At 38.7% G+C, this 19,638-nt stretch overlaps 1 protein-coding gene across 5 annotated transcripts in view; it reads left to right on the top strand.

The window, feature by feature from the left end:
- LOC126473598 (WASH complex subunit 5) overlaps positions 1-19,638 on the top strand; it is a 180,042-nt gene that overhangs the window by 102,763 nt on the left and 57,641 nt on the right. The window lies entirely within an intron of this gene.

Below are 19,638 nucleotides of genomic sequence, written 5' to 3'. Positions count from 1 at the left end.
ACCTGTCATGTGCACGACCTATTGAAGTTGGTATAAACATGCTGGGTACAAGGCTTTTCCTCCTTTGCATCTGCAACGTTCGCCATGATGTCGCAATTGAGGATTGTGCTCTGCTTGTAAAGCTGTATTACAAGAATGATGACTGTGAACACGTCGCACTGCAGAAGTTCTGGACACTGAAGGGCCTGAAAAAAGGCGTCGGTCCGATGACTGCCGTGGGTCTGGAGAAGATGATTCAGAAATTCGAAAAGATGGGTTCTTTTCGTGTGCAACCTGGTAGAGGGAGGAAACGAATTGATTCAACATCACTGGAAGCAGTGGCCACAGCAGTCCAGGAGGAGATGAAGTGGTGGTGTGCAAATGTGTAGTGCACGGAGAATTGCCCGAACATTGGACATACCCATGAGCACGGTACATAAAATCCTATGAAACATCCTTCTTTGCTATCCATTCAAAATTATCCATGTGCACGAGTTGCTTCCTGTTGACATGATTTCTTACTTGCATGGAAGTTGAAAATAATTAGCCACGGAAGATTTTGTGGACAGACAAAGCCCACCTCCATCTGACAGGTTATGTCAGTATACAGAATTGTCAAATATGGGCAATGGAAAATCCACACGCAAATCAACCAGTGCCACTTCATCCTGAAAAGTTCATTGTGTGGTGCGGGTTTATGGTATCATTTATCATAGGGCCATTTTTTTTTTTTTTGAAGCGACACGTGCTTCCAGTCCTGTTACCTATAACGTCACTGGTAAGTGCTAGGAGTATCTTTTGTGCAACTGCATCATTCCAGCTCTCCAGCAGCGTGGATGTGTTGATGGGTTCATTTTTATGCAAGACAGAGCACCTCCGCATGTTGCAAATCCAGTTAAGCAGCTGCTGAAGTGCCATTTTGGAAATGCTAGAATTACCAGCTGCCATTCCATACAACCTGACTGTCCCGTTCACCGGATCTTAATCTGTGTGACTTATGGCTGTGGGGCTATTTGAAAGATGTTGTGTTCAGTGTTCCGATTGCATTGAAGGCAGGCATTGCATAACACATTCTAAACGTGTCCCCCGGAAACACTTCTATGAGTTGTGGAACATGCTGTTCCTCAGTTTTAACCTGTTGCAGAAAATGGCAGAAAACGGTGGACAGCGTATTGAACATGTTTTACGCCAGTCAAACAGAAATTAATAATACGATTTGATTTTTATTAATGCTATTTATGCGGTTTTTGGCCTCAGGACAATTAAAAACTTATTTTTCCCATCCGTTGTGACATGACCTTGCCGTGGTGGATGGGATTACGTAACTAACAGTATCACACCTGTACACCCATGCACACTGAGTAGTACAGTTTGTTTAATGTCAGATGTACACCATAGGCATTGTTGTATCATTCATTTGTCATTTGTAGTCAACTACTATTAAATTATGATGCTTACAGTGCCATCTATTGCTGCATTTTGTAATTATTTATTTTTCTTCTGCCATACGTTTTCCCTCTTTTCTGATAATATTCCATTGCAATTTGACATCATTCTGACCAGTGGTGTTATTTCCACAGTGGTTTGAAAGTTTAATTTTTATTGTAATCACCCTGTTCAATAGTTGTGTTCCAGCATTGCGAAAGCAGGGCCTGTGGCTTTAATGCTTAACACTTTGGGTGGGGGTCTCACGGGGAGCAGTAATTACCTGGGGACTGATTAAAATTTGTGATTTTTTTTGGAGGTTATAACTTGTGTGTTGAATTCTGTAGTTGGAAATTAAAAGCATTTTTAAGTTTATTCGACTACCTACTTTAAACATGCTTATTTTGGTATGGCTGGGATTAAATTAAACTCCAATTTAATAGTATTTGCTGCAGAAAAAAAAAAAATGAAAAGGAGTTCTAGTGTTACACTATTTTCAGATGACTTATAATGTGAACCTTCATTAAATACTTCATTTTCATGTTCTGGAGACTTGTGAGGGACTTAGCAAACCATTTGCCCGAAACATTTCTCCTCTTCACTGCACTTTTTGAACACAAAAATGCACAAAAGCATGAAACAGAGAGAAGTTGATTGTCAGTTAATGCCTACAAAGCAAGGGACAACAATAAAGACTTCAAAAATAACGATTATTTTCTTCAGTGATGCTGCTACCATCATTAGCCATCACAGCAGAAACAATGAGATCTGCATACCTCACAGAAATTTGTGGGAGTCATAAATATGTGTTCGAGAACATGGAAAATGATAGTGATGATATGACGTAAATTATTTCCGCTGCACATTCCAATTACTACAATAGCCATAGTTTTATGTCTGTTGTACACTAAGTGTTAAATTCAATATAATGAAAAGGATTGTTGCTACGCACCATATAGTGGACACGCTGAGTTGCAGGAAGTTAGCCTTCAGCCAACAAGGCCTTTATCAAAAACAGACAGCATACACACACGCACCTGTGCACACACACACACACACACACACACACACACACACACACACACACACACAAATGCAACTTACACTCACATGACCACAATCTCTGGCAGCTGGAGCCAGACTTGAAGCAGCAACACATTGTGGGAGAGGCAACTGGGTGGGGGTAAGGGGGGGCGGGGGCAGGGAGGGGAAGGGATACAGGTTAGGGTTGGGAGATACTAAAGTCCTGCTGGGAGCATGCAGGGACAAGGTGGAGAGTAGGACAGCTAATTGCAGTTGGGAGGTTAGATGGATGGTGGGGGGGGGGGAGAGGGAGGTAGTGGAAATACAGAAAAGTAAAAAGACTGGGTATGTTGGTGGAATGACGGCTGTGTAGTGCTGGAATGGGAACAGGGAAGGGCTAGATGGGTAAGGACAATGACTAATGGAAGTTGAAGTGAAGAGGGTTATGGGAAAACAGGATACATTGCAGGGAAATTTTCCACCTGTGCAATTCAGAAAAGCTGGTGATAGTCTGAAGGATCCAGATGGCACAGTCTGTGAAGCAGTCATTGAAATGAAAGACATCATCGCAGGGGGCATGCTCAGCAACAGGGTGGTCCACTTGTTTCCCGGCCACAGTTTGTTGGTGGTCATTTATGTGGACAGACAGCTTATTGGTTAACATGTCCATGTAGAAATCAGCACAGTGGTTTGAGCTTAGCTTGTAGGTCACTTAACTGGTTTCACAGGTAGCCATGTCTTTTATGGGATAGGTGAAGTTTGTGACTGGACTGGAGTAGGTGGTGGTCTATTACAGGTAAGTGAGCTATGAGGCAATGGGTTGGGGGGTAGGAGTTTTGTAAGGATGGATGAGGATAATGTGTAGATTTGGTGGGTGATGGAATACCACTGTGGAAGGAGTGGGAAGGATAATGGGTGGTAACCTCCTGGACTTACCCATCTAGCCCCTTCCCTGTTCCCATTCCAGCACTACACAACCCTCATTCCACGAACGCACCCAGTTTTTTTACTTCTCTCCTTTTCTGCTCCCCTGCCCTCACTCTAACCTCCCAACTGCAGCTAGCTGCCCTACTCTCCACCCCACCCTTGCACACTTCCAGCTGCACTTTACTGTCCCCCCAGCCCCACCCTGTGTCCCTACCCCTGTCCTGTCCAGCCTCCTCTTTTCCACCCCATTGCCTCTCTCATAATGTGCTGCTGCTCACAGTCTGGCTCCAGCTGCCAGAGACTGCGGTCAAATATGTGTGTGTGTGTGTGTGTGTGTGTGTGTGTGTGTGTGTGTGTGTGGGCACGCGCGCGCGCGCGCTGTCTGTTTTTGACAAAGGCCTTGTTGGCTAAAAGCTAACTTTCCAATAGTCTTTTTGTTGTGCCTTTCTGCTATATGGTGAGTAGCAACTATTCTTTTCATTATATTGTTACACTCCATCCTGGATTATCCACTGTTTAAGTGTTAAATTCATTACATGATATGCAGATGCACATTTAAAATTTGGGATGTGACAGTAACTTGAATTGACAAGTATAATTCCCACTCCTAATTCCGTATTGTCGTGTGAAAAGACATTGCTGCAGACATGCAGTGTCACCAAATACTACTACTACTACTACTACTACTACTACTAATAATAATAATAATAATAACAATAATAGTAATAACAATAATAATAACAGCACTTGAACCACATTTAGAACTGCTGCATGTCTCCTTAACAGATAAAGTGATGTTCACCACATTACAGAATAGAAGTGAAATATTTTGTGACAAGTATCCAAATGCTTTCATGTACAGCAACGAATTTGGGGTGTTGCAATTAGATAACAAGAATGTGCACCTCCAGCTGTGCAACTGTGTGGTATGAGGTGGCATTGGAATGTAGTTAACCTTGATACTTCTGGAACTACCAAACATACTTTCATCTTTGTCTGCTTTGCTTTACTTTTGAGCCTTAGCTTTAGAGGAGCTGTAGAGGACATTGTTGAGTAATTGTGCAATGATAATGGTTGACTTAGAAAAATGGCACCACATTAACTTCAATAGTGTGCGTACTGCATTGTAAAAAAAAAGAAGATATATACAGGATTTTTGAGCGTCTTTAAAAAGCCAGGAGAACCTAGGAATTTGATTTTTAAGTATTAATTTTATATATTTTAACAATGTAGGAAAACATAGATTGCTTCTTACTGTAAAGAAGACACGTTAAGTTGCAGACAGGCACAATTAAAAGACACTTACATGAAGCTTTTGTGCCACGGCCTTCATCAGCAAAAGGGAACCAGAGAAACACACACCATTCATAGACACAAACAAGCTCAGGCCAGAATGCCAATGGAATTCTGGCCTGAGCTGCTGGAGTTGGCGGTCATGTGTGTGTGAGGTTTGCTTGCTTGTTTATATGAATGGTGTGTGTTCTGTATTTGCTGATGAAAGCTGTGGCTTCTTTGTGTAACTGTCTTTTAGTTGTGCCTGTCATTAATTTAACGTGTCTTCTTTATGGTAAGTAACAATCTATCTTTTCCTACATTGTTGATATTCCTATGTGGAGTTTCCATTGTTTTATATATTGTATATTAATGTGTAGGACTTTATTATTTTGAAGAGGAAATAAATTTATTATGTAGGCAATACTTTATGACGTCACTTCTACAAACGCAGTGCAACACATCTGATTAATTTTACTTTTTTGCTTAATGTTCTTCATTTTTGGTAAACTTCGATTATCAGACTGGTGATAGCTCCTGCTGCAGTATGCAGTACAAAAGCTATGTGCACTTAACATAAACATGGTATGTTAAACATGTATAAACACCAGGTCAAGTCCTCCAGTATTATAAAACAGCAGGATTACATCACAAGATGATGTCACAACAAACAGCATCGGGTTGGGGGACTTAACTTCATAATTGCAAATGGTAACATTTTTTGTTATTTGCCACTGCTTGTAGTCCATAGTCCTCTTTTTTTTTTGCAGCTGGACTTAGTTGATTGATAGCTGTTTACTGTAAAAAAGGTAACTCATAGAATATTGCTTGAGTTTAAACAAAATTTAGGGTTAAGTGCATTGTTAATTATGTTACAAAAGTTGTGTTGTAGTCTGCAAAATTAATGTTAGGAAATTTAATAGCCTTTAATTTCTCATTGCCTTATGTATTGATTTTTAAGAATGTTTTAATGCAAATTAAAATGCTCACATGATAATAATAGACATGCAGGGAGAAATCATTAAATTAATTTTTTGAAGCTGATACACAGTGTAGGAATGCTTTATGCATTTAAAACAAGAGAGTTTTTTTGCATGGAAAGATGAAAAAAAATCCAGTTATTTTGAACTGTTTAAAATAAATAAAATACTATATTTAAACAATTAGGTGCCTTCACACTGGCAACAAACACCAATAAACTGAGTTTGCTGTATATTATACACTTTCTAAAATTATAGATATAATCCACTTTATGAGTTGGAGTATCCTTGGATTCGAGCTGATACAAAATCTGAAACCTCTGTATATTGTAGACGGTGCCATAAAAGTACAGATGTAGGATTGATGGGAGGAACCGCCCTCTGGAGTGATACTAAATCAAATCAGCACAAGCAGTATCTTGATGTTGTTGTTGTTGTTGTCTTCAGTCCTGAGACTGGTTTGATGCAGCTCTTCATGCTGCTCTATCCTGTGCACATTTCTTCATCTCCCAGTACTTACTGCAACCTACGTCCTTCTGAATCTGCTTAGTGTATTCATCTCTTGGTCTCCCTCTATGATTTTTACCCTCCACACTGCCCTCCAATGCTAAATTTGTGATCACTTGATGCCTCAGAACATGTCCTACAACCGGTCCCTTCTTCTTGTCGAGTTGTGCCACAAACTCCTCTTCTCCCCAATTCTATTCAATACCTCCTCATTAGTTATGTGATCTACCCATCTAATCTTCAGCATTCTTCTGTAGCACCACATTTCGAAAGCTTCTATTCTCTTCTTGTCCAAACTATTTATCGTCATCTTGATACTATAACAAAAATGTGAAATTAAGCTATTTTTCCAATAGTCTTCCTTAAAACAGGAGAGCATTGCAGAAAATAGTGTTATTGGTGAGATATTTTAGAAAACATAATTTTTATTGAATTTATCCGACAAGCGTGTACAAGGTACATTGTTCCAAAATATATATTTTTCCTAGAAGGCAGAGAATCATTAGTGACAGCACAGGTATCCAACTCTCAACAAGGAAGCACGTCTGAAGCACCGGCACCAGCCATAATCTCAGGAAGTGGACTCAGAAATTTGTAAGCAGAAATAGTGTGGTGTTTGACTGCAGTTGAAAGACATTTCTATTTTCTAAGTGCAGCAGACACTGCTGCAAATTTGAAAGCTGTGTTCCCTTATAGTGAATTTGCAACAAAAACAGAATGAAAAAAGGACAAATTAGTAGAAGGGTGGTTTGAAAAGTTCTCAGAATCACCATGTGAGGGCAGCACTAGCGCAACGAGTTGTTTACAATATTCATTGGACTGTTGCTTGTAAACACGTGCCACATCAGTGCTCTTGGAGGAGAGCTGTGGTGGTGACATGGCTCTGTTGTTCCTGCTTAGTGATTTGCGAAGATGGAAAAAATCGAGACTGAAGCAGTGATTAAGTATTTCTTAAAGAAAGATATGAGAGCAAAGGACATTCATGCCAATTTCCAGAATACACTGGCGGACTTTGCTCCTTCATATTCAGCTGTTGCCAAGTTGACAAATGAATTTAAATTTGGTCGGAAGAGCTTAGATGATGATCCACCTTGTGGTCGGCCAAGATATGTTACTACTCAAGAAATCATTGCAAAAGTGCCCAAAATGGGTATGGAGGGTCGCCAATTGAAACTGCATGGAATTGCTCATGCTTGCCAGATGTCATTTGAAAGGGTATATCACATTTTAACTGAAGAATTAGAAATGAAAAAATTATCTGCAAGATGGGCGACCGCACACATGTGGTGTCGCCGTGGCAAAATTACATGAACTATGGTATGAATTGTTGCCACACCTGTCTTACTCACCTGATATGGCTCCGTCAGACTTCCATCTCTTCCCAAAACTGAAAATTTTTCTTGGTGGACGAAGAATCACTTCAAACAAAGAATTGATAGCTGGAGTTGACAACTATTTTGCTGGCCTGGAGGAAACTCATTTTCAGGATGGGGTCAAGGCACTAGAACATTGTTGGACCAAGTGCATTAATCTACAAGGAGTCTACATTGAAAAATAAATGAAGTTTCAGTGACTTTTTTCCTATTCCGTTCTGAGAACTTTTCAAACCAACCTCATATATACCATCTACACTGAAGAGCCAAAGAAACTGGTACACTTGCCTAATATCGCATAGGTCCCCCACGAGCACACAGAAGTGCCACAACACAACATGGTATGGACGTGACTAATGTCTGAAGTAGCGCTGGAGGGAGCTGACACCATGACTCCTCCAGGACTGTCCATAAATCCGTAAGAGTATGAGGGAGTGCAGATCTCTTCTGAACAGCATGTTGTAAGACATCTCAGATATGTTCAATGATGTTCATGTCTGTGGAGTTTGGTGGCCATTGGAAGTGTTTAAACTTAGAAGAGTGTTCCTGGAGCCACTCTGTAGCAATTCTGGATGTGGGGGGTGTCACATTGTCCTGCTGGAATTGCCCAAGTCTGTCGGAATGCACAATGGACATGAATGTATGCTGGTGATCAGACAGGATGCTTACATATGTGTCACCTGTCAGAGACTTACCACACCATTACAGAGCCTCCACCAGCTTGAATAATCCCTTGCTGACATGCAGGGCCCATGGATTCATGAGGTTGTCTCGATAACCCTACACGTCCATCTGCTCGATACAATTTGAAACGAGACTCGTCCAACCAGGCAGCATGTTTGTCATCAACAGTCTGATGTTGGTGTTGAAGGACCCAGGCGAGGCATGAAGCTTTGTGTCATGCAGTCATCAAGGGTACACGAATGGACCTTCAGCTCCAAAAGCCCATATTGATGATGTTTCGTTAAATTGTTCACACACTAACACTTGTTGATGGACTAGCATTGAAATCTGCAGTAATTTGCAGAAGGGTTGCAATTCTGTCACATTGAACAATTCTCTTCAGTTGTTGTCGTTCCCGTTCTTGCAGGATCTTTTTTCAGCTGCAGAGATGTAGATTTGATGTTTTGCTGGATTCCTGATATTCACAGTACACTCATGAAATTGCCGTATGGGAAAATCCCACTTCATCACTACCTTGGAGATGCTGTGTCTCATCGCTTGTGCGTTGATTATAATACCATGTTCAAACTCACTGAAATCTTGATAGCATGCCATTGTAGCAGCAGTGCCTGATCTAACAACTGCGCCAGACACTTGTTATCTTATATAGGCATTGCCGACCTCAGCTTTGTATTTTGGCTGTTTATTTATATCTGTATTTGAATGCACGTGCCTGTACCAATTTCTTTGGTTCTTCGGTGTAGTACACGGTGTATCTCCATATTTTCAAAACAGATTTTCAACAGATCTTGAAAAATGTTCTTTTATAGTTATTGGGTAGTGATGAAAGCTTAAATAAGGTGTCCCAATGGCAACAAAGAGACATTCTAGTACAATATTGTGATGAGAAGCTTGGGCATGTACTGACAAAATATTATTCTTCAGTCTTTCTCAGCAGCACTAAAGCAAGTGATCAGGAAAAAGAAAAAAGAATCAGGAGAAGTTGACTTGAGAAAAAACAATTATTCAGTTGTCTATGAATGGTCCAACAGTGAACTTGGAGGTTTTGAGAGAGCTCAAATCTGACCCGAGGGATGCAAATCTTATTAGTGCTACTCTCCTTTGACATATGTAGTTCTGGCTTGCATGTGGTACATCCTGCTTTTAAAGATGGCATGATAGCTGCACAGTGCAAAATAATGGAATTTTTGATTAGTTTATATTTTCTTTGCAAAGATTCACCGTCTAGAAGAGGATACTTCATGCTGAGTACACAGTATAGTGTTTTTCCTCTAAAGTTTTATTCAGTTCAGTGGATTGAAAAGGTGAGGGTAGCCCTGAGAGCAAATATAGTGCTAGGTTCCTTGAAAAACCCTCTGAACAAAATAATCATAATTTCAAAGTTGTCTCAATCACTCTGAAATATAAACTTCTCCCAGCAAAGGTATCATTTTTTATTACTGCTTGAACATTAGTTGACAGATGTGAAAATTACCGAACTATCAGTTTAATAAGTCACAGCTGCAAAATACTAACGCGAATTCTTTACAGACGAATGGAAAAACTGGTAGAAGCCGACCTCGGGGAAGATCAGTTTGGATTCCGTAGAAATGTTGGAACACGTGAGGCAATACTGACCTTACGACTTATCTTAGAAGAAAGATTAAGAAAAGGCAAACCTACGTTTCTAGCATTTGTAGACTTAGAGAAAGCTTTTGACAATGTTAACTGGAATACTCTCTTTCAAATTCTGAAGGTGGCAGGGGTAAAATACAGGGAGCGAAAGGCTATTTACAACTTGTACAGAAACCAGATGGCAGTTATAAGAGTCGAGGGACATGAAAGGGAAGCAGTGGTTGGGAAAGGAGTGAGACAGGGTTGTAGCCTTTCCCCGATGTTATTCAATCTGTATATTGAGCAAGCAGTAAAGGAAACAAAAGAAAAATTCGGAGTAGGTATTAAAATTCATGGAGAAGAAGTAAAAACTTTGAGGTTCGCCGATGACATTGTAATTCTGTCAGAGACAGCAAAGGACTTGGAAGAGCAGTTGAACAGAATGGACAGTGTCTTGAAAGGAGGATATAAGATGAACATCAACAAAAGCAAAACGAGGATAATGGAATGTAGTCAAATTAAGTCGGGTGATGCTGAGGGAATTAGATTAGGAAATGAGACACTTAGAGTAGTAAAGTAGTTTTGCTATTTAGGGAGTAAAATAACCGATGATGGTCGAAGCAGAGAGGATATAAAATGTAGACTGGCAATGGCAAGGAAAGCGTTTCTCAAGAAGAGAAACTTGTTAACATCGAGTATAGATTTAAGTGTCAGGAAGTTGTTTCTGAAAGTATTTGTATGGAGTGTAGCCATGTATGGAAGTGAAACATGGACGATAACTAGTTTGGACAAGAAGAGAATAGAAGCTTTCGAAATGTGGTGCTACAGAAGAATGCTGAAGATAAGGTGGGTAGATCACGTAACTAATGAGGAGGTATTGAGTAGGATTGGGGAGAAGAGGAGTTTGTGGCACAACTTGACTAGAAGAAGAGATCGGTTGGTAGGACATGTTTTGAGGCATCGAGGGATCACAAATTTAGCATTGGAGGGCACCGTGGAGGGTAAAAATCGTAGAGGGAGACCAAGAGATGAATACACTAAGCAGATTCAGAAGGATGTAGGTTGCAGTAGGTACTGGGAGATGAAGAAGCTTGCACAGGATAGAGTAGCATGGAGAGCTGCATCAAACCAGTCTCAGGATTGAAGACCACAACAACAACATGAACATTAGTTGAACTGTTTTTGAGAAACTTTTAGACAGAGAAGCCGGTGGCACCTCTCCTTTACCGAGAACTTGCATATCTAGTAACTTCTGCAATGGTCAGAATTGTAAAGAAACATGTGTTAGAGAATAAAACTTCATTATCAAAAAGTGATCTTGCATCACATCAATGTATTTTAATTGCCAAAGAAGTTGGCTTAGGTTTTTAAACTAATCATGCTTTGAAAGCAAGAATTTGCCAGGACTACAATGTTGCATGTTCAATATGAGTGTTGTGAGGTGTATTTGGCCACCCTTAAAATATGGTGGATAGATATCCTCTTTCTTTTGAGTTGACAAGAGCTATCTCCTGTCGTGATCCATGTATTATAGCAGAACAGCCTGCAATAGCGGAGCAGTGACTTCTGTCTTGTTTAGATATGTTAAGCACGCAGAAGCAGTGGTTCTTGGGAGCAAAAGCATACAAAATAAAGCAAAAGCACAAGGATATCGTATCTGCAATTTGCCTGGTGCAGCTGAAGCAATACAGAAATTCAATTTGGACACACAGACTCTTGATAAATTCTGGTTTTCTTTCTTTGCAGTCTCGCCAAAGCCTTGTTCAGTATCCCTTTTGTTTGTGAAGATGGTACTTATTCTTTCTCGTGAAAATATTGCTCTTGAAAAAGGGTTCTCTGTTAATTCAGACTGCTTAATAGAGAATCAGCATGAGGAAAGTCTTGGTGCTTTATGGGTTGTTCACGATGCTGTACAGAATGTTGGTGGTGCGCCTAGTGTTTCAGTCTCTTAAGAGCCTAATTCACACTACACAAGATGCTCATTCAAAATATGTGGAATTTTTTAAGAAGAAGAAAGAACAGAGAAACAAGACAGTTGTGCAAGAAAGGCAAAAATGGCTACCGTATTTACTCGAATCTAAGCCGCACTTTTTTTCCGGTTTTTGTAATCCAAAAAACCGCCTGCGGCTTAGAATCGAGTGCAAAGCAAGCAGAAGTTCTGAAATATGTTGGTAGGTGCCGCCACAACTAATTTCTGCCGTCGAATATATGTAGCGCTACACAGGCATACTTTGTAGGCACAAAGATACATACTGGGGCCAAAACCTCTGCGTCAGTAAATAAATTTAAAAAAAGATGAAAGACGAGGCTTTTTTTCTCTGCCCCGAGTTTCAACCCTACATTTTCATACATTATCCAATGAAGTAAATACAAATTCCGTATTGTTCATCTTCGAATGTAGCAGAATTTCAATGTACTATGAAAATCCGACTGGCAAGACTGTGTGGGGTGTTTGTCAATATGGCCAACTCTACGTTCTGAATTTTTTCCTACCTGTGAGAAGAGATAGTTGCTAATAGGAAACTGATGAAATGTGAATCACATACAGTATTCTCTTCGCCGTAAGAATAATATGAGCATAAACATTTTGCCATGTATTCTCTCGTGTTTGCTGCTGTCTCATTTAAATCCTGTCTGTAATAAACTACGAAACTAGAGTGAGACAACAGCAAACGCGGAAGAATATACGTATCGTGTCATGTTTATATTCGTATTATACTTATGCCTAATAGTGATACAGTCAGAAATGAAGCACGGCAACTGACTAGATTTTTAAATCTAAGATGACTCTAATTTCTGTGCAGAATTTGATGTACTAAAGAAGCGGCCGCAAAGATTTCCAAACGGAGAAAAATTTTCGCCTAACTCTCATTCAGAACATGTTCTATCATACTCAGTCTATTATTTGGTTCTTGTTGATCATTATCAAAGAAAGCAGCAGTGTATATAACAACAAATAGCAGTCTCTTGCCGTTGTTTTGCTAATGAGACGATTCCCCTCTCTCTCTCTCTCTCTCTCTCTCTCTCTCTCTCTCTCTCTCTCTCTCTCTTGTAAGCGGCGGTAGCGCGCACAAAAGCAAGCCATGCCGCGAGCGGCGACAAGCTGTAAACACACACTATAAGAATGCGACAAACAATGTATGACACAGTACAGTAATGCATTTTCAGCTTAGAGTGACGTAAACACCTATAACAAAGAAAACGGCACTTATCAGATCAAAGCAAAATAAGCAATCGATTCAAACCAGACGAAGCACGTGAAAAAGGAAGGGTACCCGTATAAATACGGACGGAGCACCTGATGCATAGCAAGGGTTACCTGGTAAAGCTTAACTGCTAAGCTTACGACACGAACCAAACTACTGTAGGTGTATCATTCATTCGACCTAAATTGTGTCTCATATTACAATGGACCAGCTTTGTTTCGATTTGGAGGTGTGGCCTAAAACTTTTCTCTCTCTTTGAATTTCGAGTCTCAAATTTCAGGTGTGGCTTAGATTCGGGAAATTTTTTTTTCCTTTATTTTGAGTCTCATTTTTTAGGTGCAGCTTACATCCGAGTGCGGCTTAGATTCGAGTAAATACGGTATTTCAGAAGAAAAAAGAGCTAGAGATCAAAAACAAATTTTTTTACAAGAAGCAGCACCTAAAGCATCAGAAATAGATGTAGCAATTAAGGCTATGCCACGAATTTTTTATTTTATGTTTGTTTTCCGAAGCTGCACTGGTATATGGTGGACATTTGTGTGAAAAACAATGAAGTCAGTGGACTAATTTAAAAATAACAGCTAAACTAATGAAGAATTAAAAATTGCCATTACCTCAAAGAATAGCTTATATGTTACATTAAAAGTATAATATTTCTAAAACAGGAAGACTGTGTTGTTACTTTTATTAATATAATTCAGATAAAATTTGGATGGGAAATTAATAATTTTTTGAAATTGAAGAGATAAGACTGCCTAATTTAATAATGTTTTTAACAATATGTATGCAACTATTTTTGTTTTTATAATTATTTAGATATTTTGTAACAATTTGGCTTATAAGAATATTTTGATCTGCCAGATTAGTTAACTTTTTGTAGCTGGATCCTGCAAGGATTTTGACGGGGGCAAAATTTTTATCAGTGTTACTTATATTTTGTTACTAAAATAAATTACAAAGTAGGATTTCTTTGTGGCTTGTGCACTCTGGTAATAACATGTAAGTAGCAAGCTCGAATGTGCATAAACACTTTTTCGCCCTAACCTGGAAAAATCTTCTATAAGGTTCAGTGTGGCTCCAAATGTGTGTGGCAGTTGATAGGACTGTAAAATCGTCGATCGACTAACAAAATATACATCATCTTAAAAATTAGAATTAATCCATAAAAAACTTGGAACAAACAAGGCATTTGAAATTGGTTTGGTGTAGACAGCTTGTTGAAGTATTACTGAAATTAAAAAGTTTCCAGTGGAATGTATTCAAATGTTAAAGGAGGTGTTTGGCAGAAAACAGTTATCTGCAGGTCAGTAAGAGGTGAAAGATGTTGAACACCCAAGTTGACATGTGACTGCAGGAACTGAAGAAAACATTCAAAGAATTAACGAATTCTCTGCAAAGATTGCCACGTATACGATCACCAGCATAATAAACACTAACAGTGAGTCTGTAAGACAAATTTAACATGATGAATTCAACATAGCAAAAATTTATGCAAGAATAGTGCTGTCAAACAGAAAGGCAATTTGAAGAACATATGCCTTAACATCATGGGACAACTCACACAACAACCTGACTTGCTGACAAGTGTCATCAGAGCTGATGAAACATGAATTTTATAGGATGACCTAGAAAGACACTGGAAGAACCCCAGATCACTAAGAATCATGGGTGTTCCATGTGACTGAATGGTTGCCTGGGAGTCAAACTATTACCCAGAAATACTACAAAGTAGTCATAACCCAGCTGTGGGAAAGGAAAGAGTAATGGAGAAAGGTTCTCATGTGTGACAGAAAAACTCTTGGATTCTGCACCAGTACACCATTCCAACTCACTGTGCACTATCTATGAAGCAGTTTTTAATGGGGAAACACTTTCTTGTGCTCTAGCATTCTCCATATTCACCAGATCTTGACCCTCACCCCCACCCCACTCGGTGACTTGTTCCTGCTCCTAAAAGTGAAAAATGCATTGAAGGGAACACAATTTGTCTGTGGACCAGGTAAAAGCAAAAAGACAAGAATTATTGAACAAGTGCTACAGTTCTGCTTTGAATAATGGAATGTAATATGCAGCATTGTATAGACAAGAGAGGAGAATATGTTCTTTATTTTTAATAAATCATATTTCTATTGTTATTTGGTTGCTATATCTTGTAGGTTGGTACTGTGGTGCACTTGCGTATACATATGACAGATTTTAATTTGAAAATAAAAATTCAGTCCTACAGTTTGATTGAATTCTCCTTCTTAGAAAGAATTTACTTTTCTATATGTCACCCTACTACATTGTGCTGGTAAAAGAAATATCACCAAGAGGTTGACAATGCTTTGTACTTTTAGGTGGTAGGACCTTTTTATGCAGTTTGTGATGTCCGCCCTTTATTTCTTCGTTGATTGTCCTCGGAGTCAATGTACTGCATTGCTACACTGGCTGAAAAATGGGGGTGGAAGTGAACAGGTGCATATTTGCATTTCACAGTTCTTTACTTTCACTGTTCACAACCCCCTATAATACACAGTTATATGGCCAGAATAGGTTGCAAGCAAACATCAACATATTGCTACAATGGTTTCCTGTTGAAGATATGTGAGCAGTGAAAACCTAATCACACAGTTCTTGCCGCATAATATGGTATGTATTGAACAGACACTGTCATTGTTTCAGCACACAGCCTATTACACTTATTTCACAGTTAAGTGGATGCATTGTTGTTGATGTAACCAACACGGGTTCCTTGTATGAAACTCGGCCATGGATTGACTGTCTCTGGACCAAAAATTGGGCCTTTATATATCATCACAATAATAGGCACTGAAACTACACTTTGTTTGATGTGTAAGTTACAGAAATTACAATTAAAATTTAACTTATTGAATTATCTGAATAAATCGAAAAATTGTGTCTTTTTAAGAGTTTCTTCTACTCGTGAGTTAGGCTGAATTATTTGTTTCAATCATGAAATTAACATGTATAGTAATGCAAACAATATTTTGATAAAACTGGTAGTTACTTTGTAATTAATATTAAGAGCTATCTTTGCTAACATGTTTTTGAATTGAGCCAAATAAATACTTAAAAGAATGCTATTAGTTGTTCTTCCAAATGTTTATAATTATTATAGAATTTATATTTGTTTATAAGTCAACAGTAGAATTTAAGTTACGAAACAATTACTGATTTCACCCTATAATGAAAGATATTAATTAGGAATAGCCAAAATAAATTAGAAAATCAATTACATACATAAAACTAAGCACAAAATTATATCTGGTGTTACATTCTTTGAAACGGAAGGCCAACCTTTCTCTTTTTATGGAAATGCAGATTAAACTAACTTATGCTAATGGTAATTAGTCAGACGTGAAAAAAATGAATTTTAAGGAGGCAGATTGCAAAACAAGAGGGGAAATAAAAATGTTCCTACTTGGTTCGTCACAAGTTCCCTTCGGATAGTGAATCCAGGAACAGTTACGTTTCTTTCAGTTACGGTTCCAGTGTTTTACTTATCCACGATAGGAAAAAAGATGTTGAAATCTTACTACTGTCACAGTAGTAACAATGTGTATTTGGAATTAATTTGTTTTGTTCCTATATTGTATGTGGCAAAAGTACAGCCTGCTTGCCAAAGCAGATGTTAAGTTTCTTCCTGAGGCATTCTATATGAAAATAATAACATAAGTATAAATGGGTATTAGCTAGGCAATGCTTTAAAAGCAGCTTCAGTTGTCTTTTTCTTCTCATTGGTAGTGTCTGATTTGATGTGAATTTGTACCAGAATCACATTTAGTCTGAATTAAATGCATCAGTTGTATTAGCATATACTGAGGCTGTAAATTCAATATTTCGATCATGTGAGAGGGTGCAGCGGTTAGTACACTGGCCTCGTATCTGGAAGGATGGAGTTTCAAACCCCCATCCAGTTGTTAAGAGTTATGTTTTTTGTGGTTTCCCTCAATCAGTTAAGGCAGACGTTGGGTTGGTTGTTTTGAAAAGAACACTGCTGATTTCCTTCCGAATACTTTTCCAAATTTGAAATCCTGCTCTATTTCTAAAGTCCTCGTCATTCCTTCTAATACTTTCATTATACTGATACAGGAGTACCACTCCTCTAAGTAATGAACCCTGTAACCTGCATAATTTTATTTTATAGTGGTGTTTGAGTAGGTCACACTAGAATGTAAAGACATTTGAGTTCAAAAAGTTGCATCTGGTTCAAAGTACTAGTAGTGAATTGCTAGTAACATGTCACATACATTAAGAATTTGCTGTACAAATGCTTACTAATTTCAGTATTTGTGTGTCCTATATTTACACCTCTTAAATGTCCTTACTACTTCTCTCATCTTTTTAAAGGTTATTTTTTAATTTTGAGGCACTTAAGAGGGAGTTTATTTTTGTAAATTAACAGTAAATACATCAACCTGGTGGCCACTACAACAATGACTGAAACATTGACTTTCAGAAACAGTTTGACGATGCTCTCAAGTATCCGGAAACATATTATTGAAAACTAACATAAATCCTGTACCTAATAAGTGCCGAGTAGAGCTGTTGCAGAACTTGTTCCAAAATACCCATGAAACAATTCTGGGTGTTCTGAACTCCCTTGTGCAACTTGGAAAGTCCTGTATCATCTAAGGATGGGTATATCCCGGTATAAAGGAAATTTGAAGAAAGGGGCTACGTTAGTACTTATGAATGCTGTGGATATTGCAACCTAAAGGTTGCAACAAATAACAAGGCTATTCAGGCTGGTTTTTTTCTGGACTAATTTTCAAATTTAAACACCTGAAAACCTTGGTGGACACAATTTCCATTACCACCACAGGACATTTATATTAATAGTAACAATGTAGGAAAAGGCAGAGTGCTACTTACCATAAAGAAGACATGTTAAGTTGTGGACGGGAACAATTAAATGACACGTGAAGCTTTCGGCCACAGCTTTCATCAGCAAAAGAGAAATGCACACCATTGATACCCACAAGCAAGCACACTTCATGTACACATGACCACCAACTTCAGCCAACTCCAGAATGCATTCTGGCCAAGGTGCTGGAGTTGGCGGTCACAAGTGCATGAGGTGTGTTTGCTTGTGTGTATGAATGGTGTGTATTCCTCTTTTGCTGATGAAGGCTGTGGCCAAAAGCTTTATGTAAGTGTCTTTTAATTGTGGCTGTCTGCAACTTAATGTGTCGTCTTTACGGTAAGTAGCAATCTGTCTTTTCCTGAATTGTTAATATTCCTACCTGGAGTTTCCAGTGTTTTATATTATTAATAGTGTATTTTTAACAAGTCGACTGGTTATGTTAGGTTTGTTTTAATACTGTAAATTACAATTTTGCTTAATAATTGTATTGTTTCTATTTTATGGTGTCTTGGACAAGAACAAATGAATAAAAACCGCAGCTTGAGTGCCACGGGGCATTTTATCACACACACACACACACACACACACACACACACACACACACACACACACACACACAAGTGTATACCCCAGAGGATAAAGTGCAAGTTAATGTAGGAGCAGACCTATGCCTTGAACCAATCGGCTTAAGTAGCTCCATGATAACACCAAGCAGGCAAAGTACATGCCATACCACTTGATAATATTAAGACACATGGGTATAGCATGTTTGGGCTGTTATCTACATCGACATCTACATAGTATGAATTATTTTGGAATTTGGAGGAGAAAGTTGGTGACTTAAAGTTTTGTAAAAAGATCTTGTTACAATAAAACCCATGATTGCCACACCAACTTACTTATCACATTCATGACACTCTCTCCCCTGTTTTGCGATAATACAAAATGAACTGCCCTTTTCTGAACAAATTTGTTCATTATAGTCACATGCCCTACTTTTGTAAGCCAAGTTTTAGGGGTTGCAACAATGTGTAAAACACCACACACGACACCACTTGCTTTGTTTGTTTACCCTACGAAGTTCCATAACTATTGCTGTAATATATGTGAGAAAGTACCAGCATAGTTGTATCTTGAGAATGTCTTTATTGTATCACACAACTAGTTTCGGCAGCACATTACTGCCATTCTCGGGCCCCACTCCTGCCAAAAGAGTATTTGATTTCCTTGGTGCGTTTACTGTGGAATCCGTGTTACTAGCACACATGGGCTAGCTTTCATCAGGGGTCTATACTCGACACCGTGTTGTCTCCAATGCACATTGATTATAGACTCCTGATGAAAGCTAGCCCATGTGTGCTAGTAACACGGATCCCACAGTAAATGCACCAAGGAAATCAAATACACTTTTGGCAGGGGTGGGGCCTGAGGATGGTGGTAATGTACTACCAAAACTAGTCATGTGAAAGAATAAAGAAATTCTCAAGATTTAGCTATGGTGGTAATTTTTCTCATATATATCATGAGCTGAAGTCCCTCGTCCATGCAATAAGGTGGACATCCATATGTTGTTGTCAAGTAGTGTGTGAGCTTCCCTTTTCAGTGTTAATTGACAATAACTACACAAGTATTTTTTGAATCTGTAATAATGTGCAATCTCAAACAATCAGAAGACAGTTTCTGTGCACAAATATTAAAAAGTATTGAAGCAAATTTTCAGTTGGTAATACAATAAATTTTTAAGGAGCTTTCAGGATTCTGTCACTCAAAAGTACTAAGTCTCTCATTGACTCTTTTTG

This window comes from Schistocerca serialis, chromosome 4 (genome assembly GCF_023864345.2).
Source record: "Schistocerca serialis cubense isolate TAMUIC-IGC-003099 chromosome 4, iqSchSeri2.2, whole genome shotgun sequence".
Classification (NCBI taxonomy): Eukaryota; Metazoa; Arthropoda; class Insecta; order Orthoptera; family Acrididae; genus Schistocerca; species Schistocerca serialis.
This window is presented reverse-complemented; position numbering and strand designations above follow the sequence as displayed.